Here is a 13,191-nt window from a genome sequence, read left to right as displayed (position 1 = left end):
TCAGAAACTAAATGTATGTTATAATAAACTTTGTACACTGACTGCAGCTTGACAGTTGGTTTCAAAGACCATCTGAGCACCTGAAGGAGGTGTTAAACGAAAGGAAGAAACAAAAAAGTTGTTCAGCCATGCACATCACATTGTTCTTGTTCTTAATAATCCCCAGTGTGCATCTCTGAAGCACTTAAAGCACACTTTAGCTCGCACCTTCTAGCTTTCATCAAAGTCAACACTTGCTGGTTGTGTCATCTGGAAGTAGACAGTTGCACAAATTATATGCAATAACACCTTCATTGCAAATAGGCATTGATGATGATTCACTATTTTTACTGTAGTGTGAAACTGCTATCAAGTTACAGGTAGATGAAAGGTGGTGCAGTTCCTAAATATGCTGCTTTTGTATTATAATGAACCAGGAAATTCTAATCTATACTCTCATGTGTTGAGATATAATGTCTTAATAACTGGCCAAAGTGATTGAACCCCCTCCCCCGCCTTCCAGAAATGACGTTTCAATGTGCCTCACCTACAGTTTCACAGTTTCAGTAACAGTCCATTTGAACTGGATTTCCTTCATTTTGGTGCACATGTCACATAAAAACTTAATTAACTCCCTCCCACCATCTTGAGGAGTGTGGTGTGATTGGAATGCCAATGACACGCTGTAGAGCTGCAGCGAGAGCTTTGCAAAAGCATGATGTGCTAAAATCATGCTAATTTAAATAATTGATATCACACATAGTGCGTTTAAATACATATTTAAATAAATAAATAACACCTCTGGTTCATAGCTTGGGTTTCTCATTAGCAGCCAAACTGTGCCTCTCCAATCTGGGGAAGGAAAGTTGAGTGAAGCAATTGCAATAATTACAGCAGCGAGAGAAATGTGTGTGTGCATGCCTGCGTGCATCAGGAAGGGTACTGGGTCCTCACGGAAGGCAATGAGGAAGGAGGCGCTGGAGGTCTACAGGTACTTCTGATTGAGGGTAATCTGGGTATCCCTCCCCTTTTTTATCTCTGCAACAAGCTCTGCTGCTCCTGGATGCCTTGGGCTCCGGCGGCTGCCTGGTGTAATGAGCTCCACAGCCACACAGTAGAAGATCCCCTGCAGGACAGTCCCTACAGAGCAATAATGAGCACTCCAGTGTACCAATTCATGCTACCCACCAAGGGGCCCCAAAGCCTACCTTCCATCAGACATGGGTGGGCACGACTTGTTTGCCAAACCATCCACAGCCACCATCCACTTCAGCTCTCTTTCTGAGGTAATGCCATCTCTTCTGGATTCAGTGTGATGTCCCTACATGTGCAGTAGGAAGGATGGCCCAGAGCCTGTACTTGGCATCAATCACTACATCTGGAGAGAAGTGTAAGGCAAAAGGGGGCGATTGGGACCTGAGCGGCTGAGAAAGTGAGGAGGCACAGGACACCGGGATGGAGTGCCGGGTGAAGAGTGAGGACAGCTCAAGTTGCTGGGGATGAGAAAAGCTAAATGATGATAGAGAGATGGTGAGAGTGAGATAACTGACAGGTTGAGTGAATGCGAGAGAGCGAGCAAAAGATAAATTGTACAGTGAGGGAGTTGCACAGTTACAGTAGACGGGAGAAATAGGTGTGGAGGGAAACAGAAATGACTATCTGGATTTAATGAGATCTATGTAGGGAGAAGGGGTGGGTGAAAAGGGTGCAGGGGGATAGAGAAAGAGAAAGAGAGAGAGTCCAAGGTAAGAAGAAACAATGAAAGAAGCAGGGGACTAAGAGCAAAAGAGAAAAATAGGCTTTTTTTCCAAACAGCAGCCCCTTGGTTTGGTACTGGTGTGGATCTGTGTTTCGCTGCTAAGCTTTTGCTCTCTTAAACAACTGGGAGGTGAGTGAAAGGAGCGTTGGGTCGGACCATAGAGAGACACTTTGAAGCTCTCTCATGTTGCTAGAAACTATGATGGATTTAGAAAGACTTTTTAAAAAGTACAAATTGAAAGACAATAACATAATTAAAAATTAGTAATTCTGGCTAAAGCATGGAGTTGCATATTTGTGCTGTGAGTGCTAAGGATCAATAAAATTAACATTTTCTACACGCCTCTATGCAGATAGAGAGATGGCAATCGTGAACATGGTGCAACAGCATTCATTAGGATTCATCAGCATCATTAATTGTGGTCATGTAGAGTTTTCTTGGCTAGGACAGATTTAATCTTTTTCTCAAGTTTGTCTTGGACATTTTTATATTTGCCAGTATTTTATTTATTTATCTTTTTTCTGGATGCGTCTCTCTGAGCAAATGCCTGTGCGTGTGTTTTTTTAGACTCTTGTGAAGTCCAGAGGTAAAAGAGGCTCTCATCGTTTTTCATTCCTGCTGCATTTTTTCACAGTAGAAGAGCAGCAGCTGGTGCAACCAAGTTTTGTTTTTGTTTTCTCAGTCCACCCAACAAATGTTGTAAACTCGCTACTTTCAAACAAAAAAAAAATCAGTATCTTCAATTCAGACCCACAGTCATCTGAAAATAATACACTACCATTTTATGAAGAAATACACTCAGGAGTAGGGTCAGTGTGCAGCACTATACACAGATGCAGAACAGATACAGAAAAATGAGAAACTTTTTTTCGCTACACTCCTTACATATTTATCAGAGAGAATTAACATGGTGGAATGAATTCAACACTGTCCTATTGTAAATGCAGTGTTTTTCTAAATAACTTTGCATTGCTTTTCTTTTTGAATAAAACCTCTATGGAGCCAAAAAATTTTCTTTGCAGGAAATATCTCCATCTGGGAATAAGGATTACGTTATTGTTATATCTTGTGAGGGATTAAGGATTTGCCTCAATTTGTCCCAGTGAGTAGTGTTGCACTGCAAAAAACAAGTAAATCCACACAGTGTAACAATATAATTTGACAAATAAAAACACAAACATAAGGTACATGCACATTTAATATAAAACAAGTGTATTAACAATTCAACAAATCAGCATTATTCTCAGTTATTATATATCTGTTAGGGCTATTGGAATACAATTTACACCTGATGTAGGTAACAACCAAAGTAATCAATACAATTTAGAAATCAACACAAATTAACCCATCAATTAAGTTATGCGAACTAAAGTGGAATGACACAGGTCATAAGTACTGAACAGGCTCAAGCTGGTAGTGACAACTTGAAGATGTCTCTTGTATAGAGAAACAAGTCTCAAGCATCGCTCACATGTGAGCATCACAAATTGTTTTAAAATCCTGAAGGTTCTGGTGGCCTCTTCTATGTACTCTGATCTTCGGTCATTTCCATAGATTTTTAATATGGTTGTGCTGAAAGGTTAATCTTCTTTCATCTTTAAATTCTAGGTGTCAAGTTATGTTCAGTCTGCCAGCACCCAATATCTGGATGTTTCCTCTCTATACTTTTACCTTAGTACATTTAATTTAGGTATCTTTTTGACTTGTTTTTATCATGTGTGTATTATGTAGGTTTACCAAAATTGTGTGTACATTCTTCAGTACCCCTATTAGAGATACACTATTATGCCAAAAGTATTTGTCTGTCTACTTTTAGATGTACAGGAACTTTGCCATTCTATTCTCAATCTGCAACGTCTGATTTGTTGATGTCAGCAATAGTAACTTTAACTATTCTGTAAAAATCTTCCACAAAGTTTAAGAGTGTCTTCATAGAAAACCAGAATTGTAGCCTTCACTCTAATTCATCCCAAAGGTGTTCAAGAAGACTGAGGTCAGGACAGTCAAGTTTCTCCATACCAAACTTTATACCTCTGCAGCCATGAAAGTGACTGTAACACCACAATTTGCTGTTTTAGTGGTGTGACCCAGTACTTTTGGCAATGTTGTGTTTATATACTGGAAAACCTTTTTGTTTAGTGCTGATTTTTCCCTGCTGTTTATACTGTATATGCTTGTGTGAATGACATTTAGAGGTTTGAAAAAACTAAGACACCTATAATACAGTGTAGTTTTTAAAATTATTTTGAGGTCTGAATAAGTCTAAATTCTATGTAATATGTTTCTCATTCCTATTTTTCGCCTGTGTCACTCAGTTTCAGAGCTGGATAAACAGACAAGACACCATAACAGAGTACTGCCTACAGGCACAATTGACCTTTGGGGTTCTGATCTCTTAATGTGTTTCTCTGTGTCTCGGTGTTGATAAAGCCCCCCTCTGTCTCCGTCCAAGTCTATAAAGCTCATTCCACAGATGTTGGTAATGCAGAGTGGGAGACACAAATATCCTCCTCATTCCATGGTCATAACCTCTGTCTCTCCCATCGATTGCTCTAATAGGTGTTTAGCAGGCCTTGCATGTACCTTGGTTTGATAGCCCCTTGATGCTTCAACATGTTTATTCTGAGGGAAAGATTTGTCTGGCGGAGGCAGGAAAATAAATGATTTTGTTTTTTTATTATTTATTTAAGGAAATGTCTGGAGGGGGTTTGGGCTGGAATGCCTAATTATAACGCTCCCTTGTAAAACAAGACTGTTTCACATATTTCGGACATTTTTCCCACTCGAAACAGAGGAAAAATGTAAAAAAAAAAATACGAAAAAAAGAAAACATTGGGCACACCAATTACGTTATTGACATGTGGGGATGATCCATACATCCTAAAAAACAGACTCAAGAGTTCCCTGTTAATTGTTAGTTAGCATTTATGTAAGTAAAAAAGAAACAACTGCTTTTATTGCTTGTTCATTAATTTCTGCTGTCTTACCTTACCTAAATTTTCTCCAATTTGCTATAGAAACAAATATTTTACTTCAATGGCTCATGGAACTGAATCTGGTAAAAGCAGGGATAGTCTCTTTATCTCTAATTGTAAATGTGACCTCTGTTAAAACAAAGATAAAAACTGGCAAGTGAGTTATGGGACGTCTCCATTATGTGTCACCGCATGGTACAGTGTGATACCACTCTTTATTTTATATTTTCCATTGCAAGCCATGCATCGCTGATTCCTTACCATTTATCATCCTTTATCCTTATCATTACTGATAATAATACAGCTATGGGTATACACTATGTGATGTGTTGGTAATACCAGTTTTTAATATGGGTAGTATGGCTCGCTGCCAGGGCACCATGGTCTAGGGAACAACATGAGTGCTTGACCAAAAAACGTTTTCCACTAATTGAACTCTGAACAAGGCCTCCTCCATGCCTGGTTAATGATGCCAAAGTTGGAATGTGATTTGCAACTTGTGATTTTCCACAAAATTCAAAGCATTTTTCTGAGTATGGACAAAATATGTAGTTCAGATTACAAAATCATTGAAGTGTAGTTGGGTATTTTTGAGACTTTTAAAAAGAAAGGCGTGGGATACTTTCTCATACCTGGTTTGTACATGGTGGATGTCAGCAGTCTAGAAAGAGGAGGTTGGCTGAGGAATCATTCATGTACAAACTACCACTACCTACCAATGGTAGGGCCATTTGGACCAACACAAGTAAATTCTTCACTTGCAGATATAATTCAATTCAATTCAGTTTTATTTATATAGCGCCAATTCACAACACGTCGTCTCAAGGCACTTCACAACAGTCAGGTACATACATTCCAATTAATCCTAACAATTGAACAGTGCAGTCGGAGTTAGCTTTTTATTCAAATTGGATAAAAAGTTTTTCTATCTAAGGAAACCCAGCAGATTGCATCTAGTCAGTGACTTGCAGCATTCACTTCTCCCGGATGAGCATGTAGAGACAGTGGACAGTCACTAGCGTTGACTTTGCAGCAATCCCTCATACTGAGCATGCATGTAGCGACAGTGGAGAGGAAAAACTCCTTTTAACAGGAAGAAACCTCCAGCAGAACCAGGCTCAGTGTGAGCGGCCATCTGCCACGACCGACTGGGGGTCTGAGAGAACAGAGCAGAAACACAAAAAGAACACAGAAACACTGATCCAGGAGTACTCTCTATGGGAAGGAAAAGCAAATGTTAATGGATGTAGCTCATTTAGTCGTTTCATCTAGAAAGAAAGAACAGATAAACTCTGAGCCAGTTTTCAAGGTTAGAGTCTGAAAGAGAGCACGTATAATTAGTTACAGTAAAAGCTCAATCAATCGCCATGTCTAGGAGAGAGAAAGGGTTAAACACTAAAAGACAGGGCTGTGTGGACCATCGGTAGAGGGTGGGCATTAAGTTGTTGCCAGCAGAAGCTTGGATGATGCCCCCCTCCAGAAAGGTGTCACTGGTAGACACAGTCAGGCCAGGTGTAGCTTCTAGGAAGAGAAAAGAGAGAACAAGGTTAAAAGCTGAAATAACAGCAAATAATGCAGAATTAGAGAGTAGTGTGAGAATGTAGCGAAGAGGGTGAAAGTGGTCGTTATGTCCTCCAGCAGCCTAAGCCTATAGCAGCATAACTACACAGATAGTTTCAGTTCAGATTATTTAGTTAAACGCCGCTTATTTACAACAATGTCGTCTCAAGGAACCCCACAAAGGCTCCTACTGATGGTCATTGTTATACTAAAAACCACAAGGATTGGGATACCTCCGTCTGTCAGACAGATAATAACCATTGGAAAAGAGAAGGGGTCACACAGGTAGCAGAAATGGAGGGTGTGTTTGCACCTCAACCATAACTGAGCTGGTTTAGGCTAAACCTGACTCCCCCTTACTCCAACCAACAGGGAGGGAGGAAGGCTCCCTCCCTGATAAACTAAGCCACTCTAACTATAAGCTTTATCAAAAAGGAAAGTTTTAAGCCTAGCCTTAAAAGTAGACAGGGTGTCTGCCTCACGGACTAAAGCTGGGAGCTGGTTCCACAGGAGAGGAGCCTGATAACTAAAGGATCTGCCTCCCATTCTACTTCTAGAGACTCTAGGAACCACCAGTAAACCTGCAGTCTGAGAATGAAGTGCTCTGTTAGGAACATATGGAACAATCAGATCTCTGATGTATGATGGAGCTAGATCATTAAGGGCTTTATATGTGAGGAGGAGAATTTTTAATTCTATTCTAAATTTAACAGGGAGCCAATGAAGGGAAGCTAAAATAGGAGAAAAATAATCTTTCTTTTTAATTTTCATCAGAACTCTTGCTGCAGCATTTTGAATCAGCTGAAGGCTTTTAACTGCATTTTGTGGACATCCTGATAGTAACGAATTACAATAGTCCATCCAGCCTTGAAGTAACAAATGCATGGACTAGTTTTTCAGTGTCACTCCTGGATAGGATATTTCTAATTTTGGCAATGTTCCGGAGGTGAAAGAAGGAAATCCAAGAAACCTGTTTAATATGGGATTTAAATGACATGTCCTGGTCAAAAATTGCATTTCACATTTCAAGCCACTTCCGAAAGAGCGACCACATCACAAGTGTCTTACCTGTCTTACCACAGTCAGCGTACCCTTCTATCAGGAAATTCTGCTGTGCTCGATTGGCCAGCAAACTGGCCTGACCTGAAACCCATAGAGAATCTATCCAAATGATCAAAACAACCTGGGCTTCTATTACATTTTAGCAGAATCACAGACTGATCACCTCCATGCCAAGTCGCAGTGATGCAGTTTTTAATGTAAAAGGAAGCCCAACCAAGTACTGTGTATAGAAGTGTATAGTGTATAGAAATGAACTTACTTCTCAGAGCCCTGGCATTTCTGTTTAAAATATCCTATTCTATTGATCTTATGTAATATTCTGACAGATATTTGTATTTTGTTATGATTGTCATGATGATTTTAGAGCTAAAAATTAAAGGTATATCTAACTTGTTTAATTCAACAAAAGCATTTCATGTAAATGAAAAAAACCTGTCCATATTTAAGTTTAGATACATATACTTTGACTTATTTCATGTAAATTGATTTTATAAAAAATAATTACAACTGAAACTGATGTTTGAATTTGTAATCAAGAAATCTCTTAGATTGAACTTTTACTTATGCAGAACTTGGACTGATTTTCTCATTTTCGTTCTGTCTTAGCACTGCATGTTTTTGGGGAGGTTTATCAATTCCTGGCCAAAAAGTCTCTCCATTGTGGGTTTATTTCAACCAGTGAGATTATTTTTGCTTGCATAGCAGCTCTGTCTTTGATAAATGTTTGCATGGCTAAACCCCCAATCTGTCTACATGTCCTGGTTTATGTGTGGCCCTAAGTCTCATGACTGGGGTTTTGGTTTGGGCCTCTCTCCCTGCTTCTAGTGTGGAACAAATTCCTGGCACAGTTAGGACCACATGGGAAACGGCACACAGCTGGTTTGATTGGACTCTGGCCTTAATCGCCCACATCCCTGCCATCAGCGCACAAGGAGCAGTCACAGACATGTTAACTGTGCCCATACAAGGGAAACTGATTGAAGCTTTCTAGCTTCATTCCCAATCAAAAACTGAAGTGTGCTCAGACAGATAAAAGTGATTTGGCTTTGTGAGATGAGTATCAATGTATAACCAGAAAGGTATGGCAAGGCATTTAGTGAGCCATTGTGGACTCTCATTTGTCACACAAAATGAACTTTTTTAGAAAGCTGATTGTTAGGTGGAGAATGGTAGGTGATAGTTTATTGTAAGGAAACATAAATGTACCTTTGTAGAAATTCCACTAGCCAGGCATGGTTAAGTTGCTGGGATACAAAAACAGTGTCGAGATTTGGCATCCCGGCTTAGAAGTGCAGGACTAGACCAAGGCTGAATCTGGCCCTAAGATTTTAAATTTGAAGCCTAATTGCACCAAAGACTGTTACCCATCAACCACCTTTCTTAACTGTTTGCAAATTGAGTATTATCTTTTAGACTCAACTACTAAGCAACAATGTATTAACTTAATTAAATAAACTTTGGAAAGTGTTTTAGAACTCGAAAGCTGTAAGTAAATTGCAAAAATATGATTATTTATCTGTCCTGTATACAGATTCAGTTAAGTTGGGAAGAAGGGGCCAAGTTGAACTAGTTTTGCTTGCATCCATATAGATAACATGTCAGATTTTTCAGTTCCATTGCCCATGAAGTGTGACTCCAGCTTACCCACAAGCAACTGAATTGATTAAGCTACAGCAGAAGAATTAGATTATAACTCCACTAGCACAGCCATGAAAGAATATTAAAGCTTTGCTGTGTATGTTTGCACATTGTACACTTTCCAATTATTTTATATCTTAATTCAATTTAAATATTATGTTAATTAACATAAATAAATTAGACTCAATTCTTTTACATTTGCAATTTCAAAAACTATGCAGGAAATGTAAAAGTTGCATCATACTGATAAACATGTTTACGAAGCAAAGAAAAACCTAAAAAATCTGTTATCTGTATTGTGTGGAAATTCAAGGAGTCTAGGTGGCCAGTGGCGTGCTTGAGCCCCCCATTATAATATCTTAGTTTTCTTGTGCCTTGGGTTGCCTCTGTAGAGGTCAGTGAAATGCTCATCAGAACAAAAGCACAAATTTGTACAACTGAGTTGTCTCTTTTGTTATTTAGTTCATTGATGCAATCAGCCATTCATTTTGCTGTTATTTTCAATTTCAACTAATTTTGTCCAGCAGTAATCTGTCATGTGACACAGATAATGTAGTTCACACTATGCTGGTCTAATTAGTCTTGGCCTGGGACAACCAAGTATGTTTATGGTATAGTTAGCATGCTTACAATAATATCAGCAGCTGATATTAGGATCCTCAAAATTCAAACACAGTAACTGTTAAGATGTGTCAGCTGCTAAGTAGCTGGCCTTCTTGTCAGCCTGAGTCAGATTTCAGAGGTCAGGAAAATGGTACTGAAATCTGCTATCGACCAGGCAGCAGCTTAGTTCACTTATGCCTTGTTCTGGCAGATAATTCTGACATAAAAAATGAACAATTCAACATATTGCTCACTTTTGAATTATTTCCACACAAGCTACAACTCTGATAGCAGTTGTTCGGTATAGGATATGTAATAGCATATTGGTACCAATACTCATTTAGAAAGCTGCAATACACCTGCAGCTGCAGTCCATGTTTGCATACAAAGATAGAGTAGAACAAAAAAAGTGTGAGAGAGGTAAAATATGATTTTATATTAAACATTTTGAACACTTCACTGGAAAAGCATCTATTTTCAAGTAGTTGTATAACTTTTTTTAAATTCAGATCTACTTTAGATCATATTGTCAGTTTTTCAAGCAAGTAATTAAACTAAAAGAACTTGGATATTTTTCTAGCTGAGCCTATACACTTCAAGTAATTTAACTAGATGGTTAATTAGATGGTGTTTAATTTAACAGAAAGTTTTGCCTGACCATAAAAGGCAGTTACTACCTTGTTGCAAATACAAATTTGAATATGCTTAATGCTCTGCAACTCCAGGAGTAAATTGAGCAACTTGCTGATAAGCCTAACAGCAAAGCAGCATCCAGGCATTTAAATGAGGGCATTAATGGTTGCTTAAAACAGGAATAATGAAGTGGTGGAAGCCATGTTCTGTTGCCTTTTACCCTTCAGAGGAATGTGGAGAAGAGTAAATACAGGGGTTGGACAATGAAACTGAAACACCTGTCATTTTAGTGTGGGAAGTTTCATGGCTAAATTGGACCAGCCTGGTAGCCAGTCTTCATTAATTGCACATTGCACCAGTAAGAGCAGAGTGTGAAGGTTCAATTAGCAGGGTAAGAGCACAGTTTTGCTCAAAATATTGAAATGCACACAAAATTATGGGTGACATACCAGAGTTCAAAAGAGGACAAATTGTTGGTCCTTGTCCTGCTGGCGCATCTGTGACCAAGACAGCAAGTCTTTGTGATGTATCAAGAGCCACGGTATCCAGGGTAATGTCAGCATACCACCAAGAAGGACAAACCACATCCAACAGGATTAACTGTGGACGCAAGAGGAAGCTGTCTGAAAGGGATGTTCGGGTGCTAACCCGGATTGTATCCAAAAAACATAAAACCACTGCTGCCCAAATTATGGCAGGATTAAATGTGCACTTCAACTCTCCTGTTTCCACCAGAACTGTCCGTCGGGAGCTCCACAGGGTCAATATACACGGCCGGGCTGCTATAGCCAAACCTTTGGTCACTCATGCCAATGGCAAACGTCGGTTTCAATGGTGCAAGGATCACAAATCTTTGGCTGTGGACAATGTGAAACATGTATTGTTCTCTGCATGGGGGTGGATCAGTAAAGGTTTGGGCTGCCATATCATGGCATTCCCTTGGTCCAATACTTGTGCTAGATGGGCGCGTCACTGCCAAGGACTACCGAACCATTCTTGAGGACCATGTGCATCCAATGGTTCAAACATTGTATCCTGAAGGTGGTGCCGTGTATCAGGATGACAATGCACCAATACACACAGCAAGACTGGTGAAAGATTGGTTTGATGAACATGAAAGTGAAGTTCAACATCTCCCTTGACCTGCACAGTCACCAGATCTAAATATTATTGAGCCACTTTGGGGTGTTTTGGAGGAGCGAGTCAGGAAACGTTTTCCTCCACCAGTATCACATAGTGACCTGGCCACTATCCTGCAAGAACAATGGCTTAAAATCCCTCTGACCACTGTGCAGGACTTGTATATGTCATTCCCAAGACGAATTGACCCTTTATTGGCTGCAAAAGGAGGCCCTACACCATACTAATAAATTATTGTGGTCTAAAACCAGGTGTTTCAGTTTCATTGTCCAACCCCTGTACTAACCTCTTAAGGACATTAGTATGACAGTAACTCTTTAGGTCATCAGGACAAAGTGAGCATTATGATTGTGAACCTGAAAAGTAAGCCTTAGCCTCATTTCAGTGTAACCACATCTTTATATTTAAAGCTGCTTCTTGCTCATCCACACACATATATAGGGAACACTCAAACATACACTAATAATCTGTTTTGACACACACATTCATTCTCATGCAAGCTTGCTATTGCAACACACAAACAAGCACAGATGTGAACGCACACACAAAGCAAATGCTCTCACAAAGTAGATGAGCTCCATTCTGTAACGAATCGAAAGCATCTGCTAAGCCAGTTCTTCTCAGGCCGCAGAGGCGTGCATCAGCCGGCAAAAGTGCCGGCTTGGTGTCCCAGAGTGGCCCGTGTAACACTTGGCCTACTCCCTTGCCACTGCCTGGATCAGAAAGGCCCACTGCTATCATCCTGGCACTGGCAACTGTGAAGCTGGTCTCAGAATGACAAATTGGTTAGAGGGAGCGTGCAACGAGAGCAGGCCAAGAATCATACTTTTAAGAGAGAAATGCATTCCCGCTTTTCGACAAGCATGGCACATTATATGGTCAAGTGTACGAGTCTGAATGTCATCATGTAGACTGATCCAGATCCCAAAGACACTTAAAATGAGGCAAGGCTCTCTTATCAAGACAATGCCAAAGTATTTATCTTAGAAAGTCACCCAAACTATGACGGGATTAGAAAGCTTTTCATCAGGCGGTCTCTCGTTGCATGGCCTCAATTTGTGTCAAAACTGCTGTTTCCCTCCAAAGTGTTGGAGAAATATTTATATTGTTTTCACACATATTTTTTATATATAGAACAGTATTGTTTTCTAAATAATTTTTTCCATCTAAGGAAAATTGATGAAAACAGAAGACAGAAACAGGTCCCGGAGGCTGCCAAGAGGCCCGCAGTAACACAGGAGGAACTACAGCAATTTCCAAAAACACTTTGTTGTTTTTTACATGTGACATTTATTTTCTTCTATGGACCCATGTGTGTCTTTAATAAAGATAACTAACTAACTAAATCTTTTCAGTATATCTAGATTAAGGATTAGTTTTTAAGTCCAGACCTGGATAAATACTTCAAGAAGCTTGTGGAGGAATCTGTTCTCATCAAATCCAACTGGAACATTGGAGACTCAATTCTTAAAAATATGTGTGGCACAAAGCAGCACTGTGTGTCCCCAGAAAGAACCCCATGGGTACAGTGAAACAGGTTAACTTTTTTCAGTTGGATCTAGGATTTTGTTAAGGTACATTAAATCATGAACCACTCCACAAAATTATCACAACTATCAAAAGCCTTCATGTGTTTGCAGTTAAGCTGAAGATAAAGAGGGGTTTTACTTTTTAGTACTATTTGAATGGAAACATACATCCAAATCAACAAAAGCCGTTTTGAAATGCCCAAGCCAGGGTTAAGCGCTAAATATTAAAGAAAATCAGTGGAGTCACCTGAAGAGGATTGTGGACAAGATATGCCCTCAAAATCTTATAGATTTGGAGCGACCTTTGTAAAGC

At 39.5% G+C, this 13,191-nt stretch overlaps 1 protein-coding gene across 6 annotated transcripts in view; it reads left to right on the top strand.

Moving 5' to 3' along the window:
- pcdh11 (protocadherin 11) overlaps positions 1 to 13,191 on the top strand; it is a 208,556-nt gene that overhangs the window by 53,451 nt on the left and 141,914 nt on the right. The window lies entirely within an intron of this gene.

The sequence above is a fragment of the Girardinichthys multiradiatus genome, chromosome 23 (genome assembly GCF_021462225.1).
Source record: "Girardinichthys multiradiatus isolate DD_20200921_A chromosome 23, DD_fGirMul_XY1, whole genome shotgun sequence".
NCBI lineage: Eukaryota > Metazoa > Chordata > Actinopteri > Cyprinodontiformes > Goodeidae > Girardinichthys > Girardinichthys multiradiatus.
This window is presented reverse-complemented; position numbering and strand designations above follow the sequence as displayed.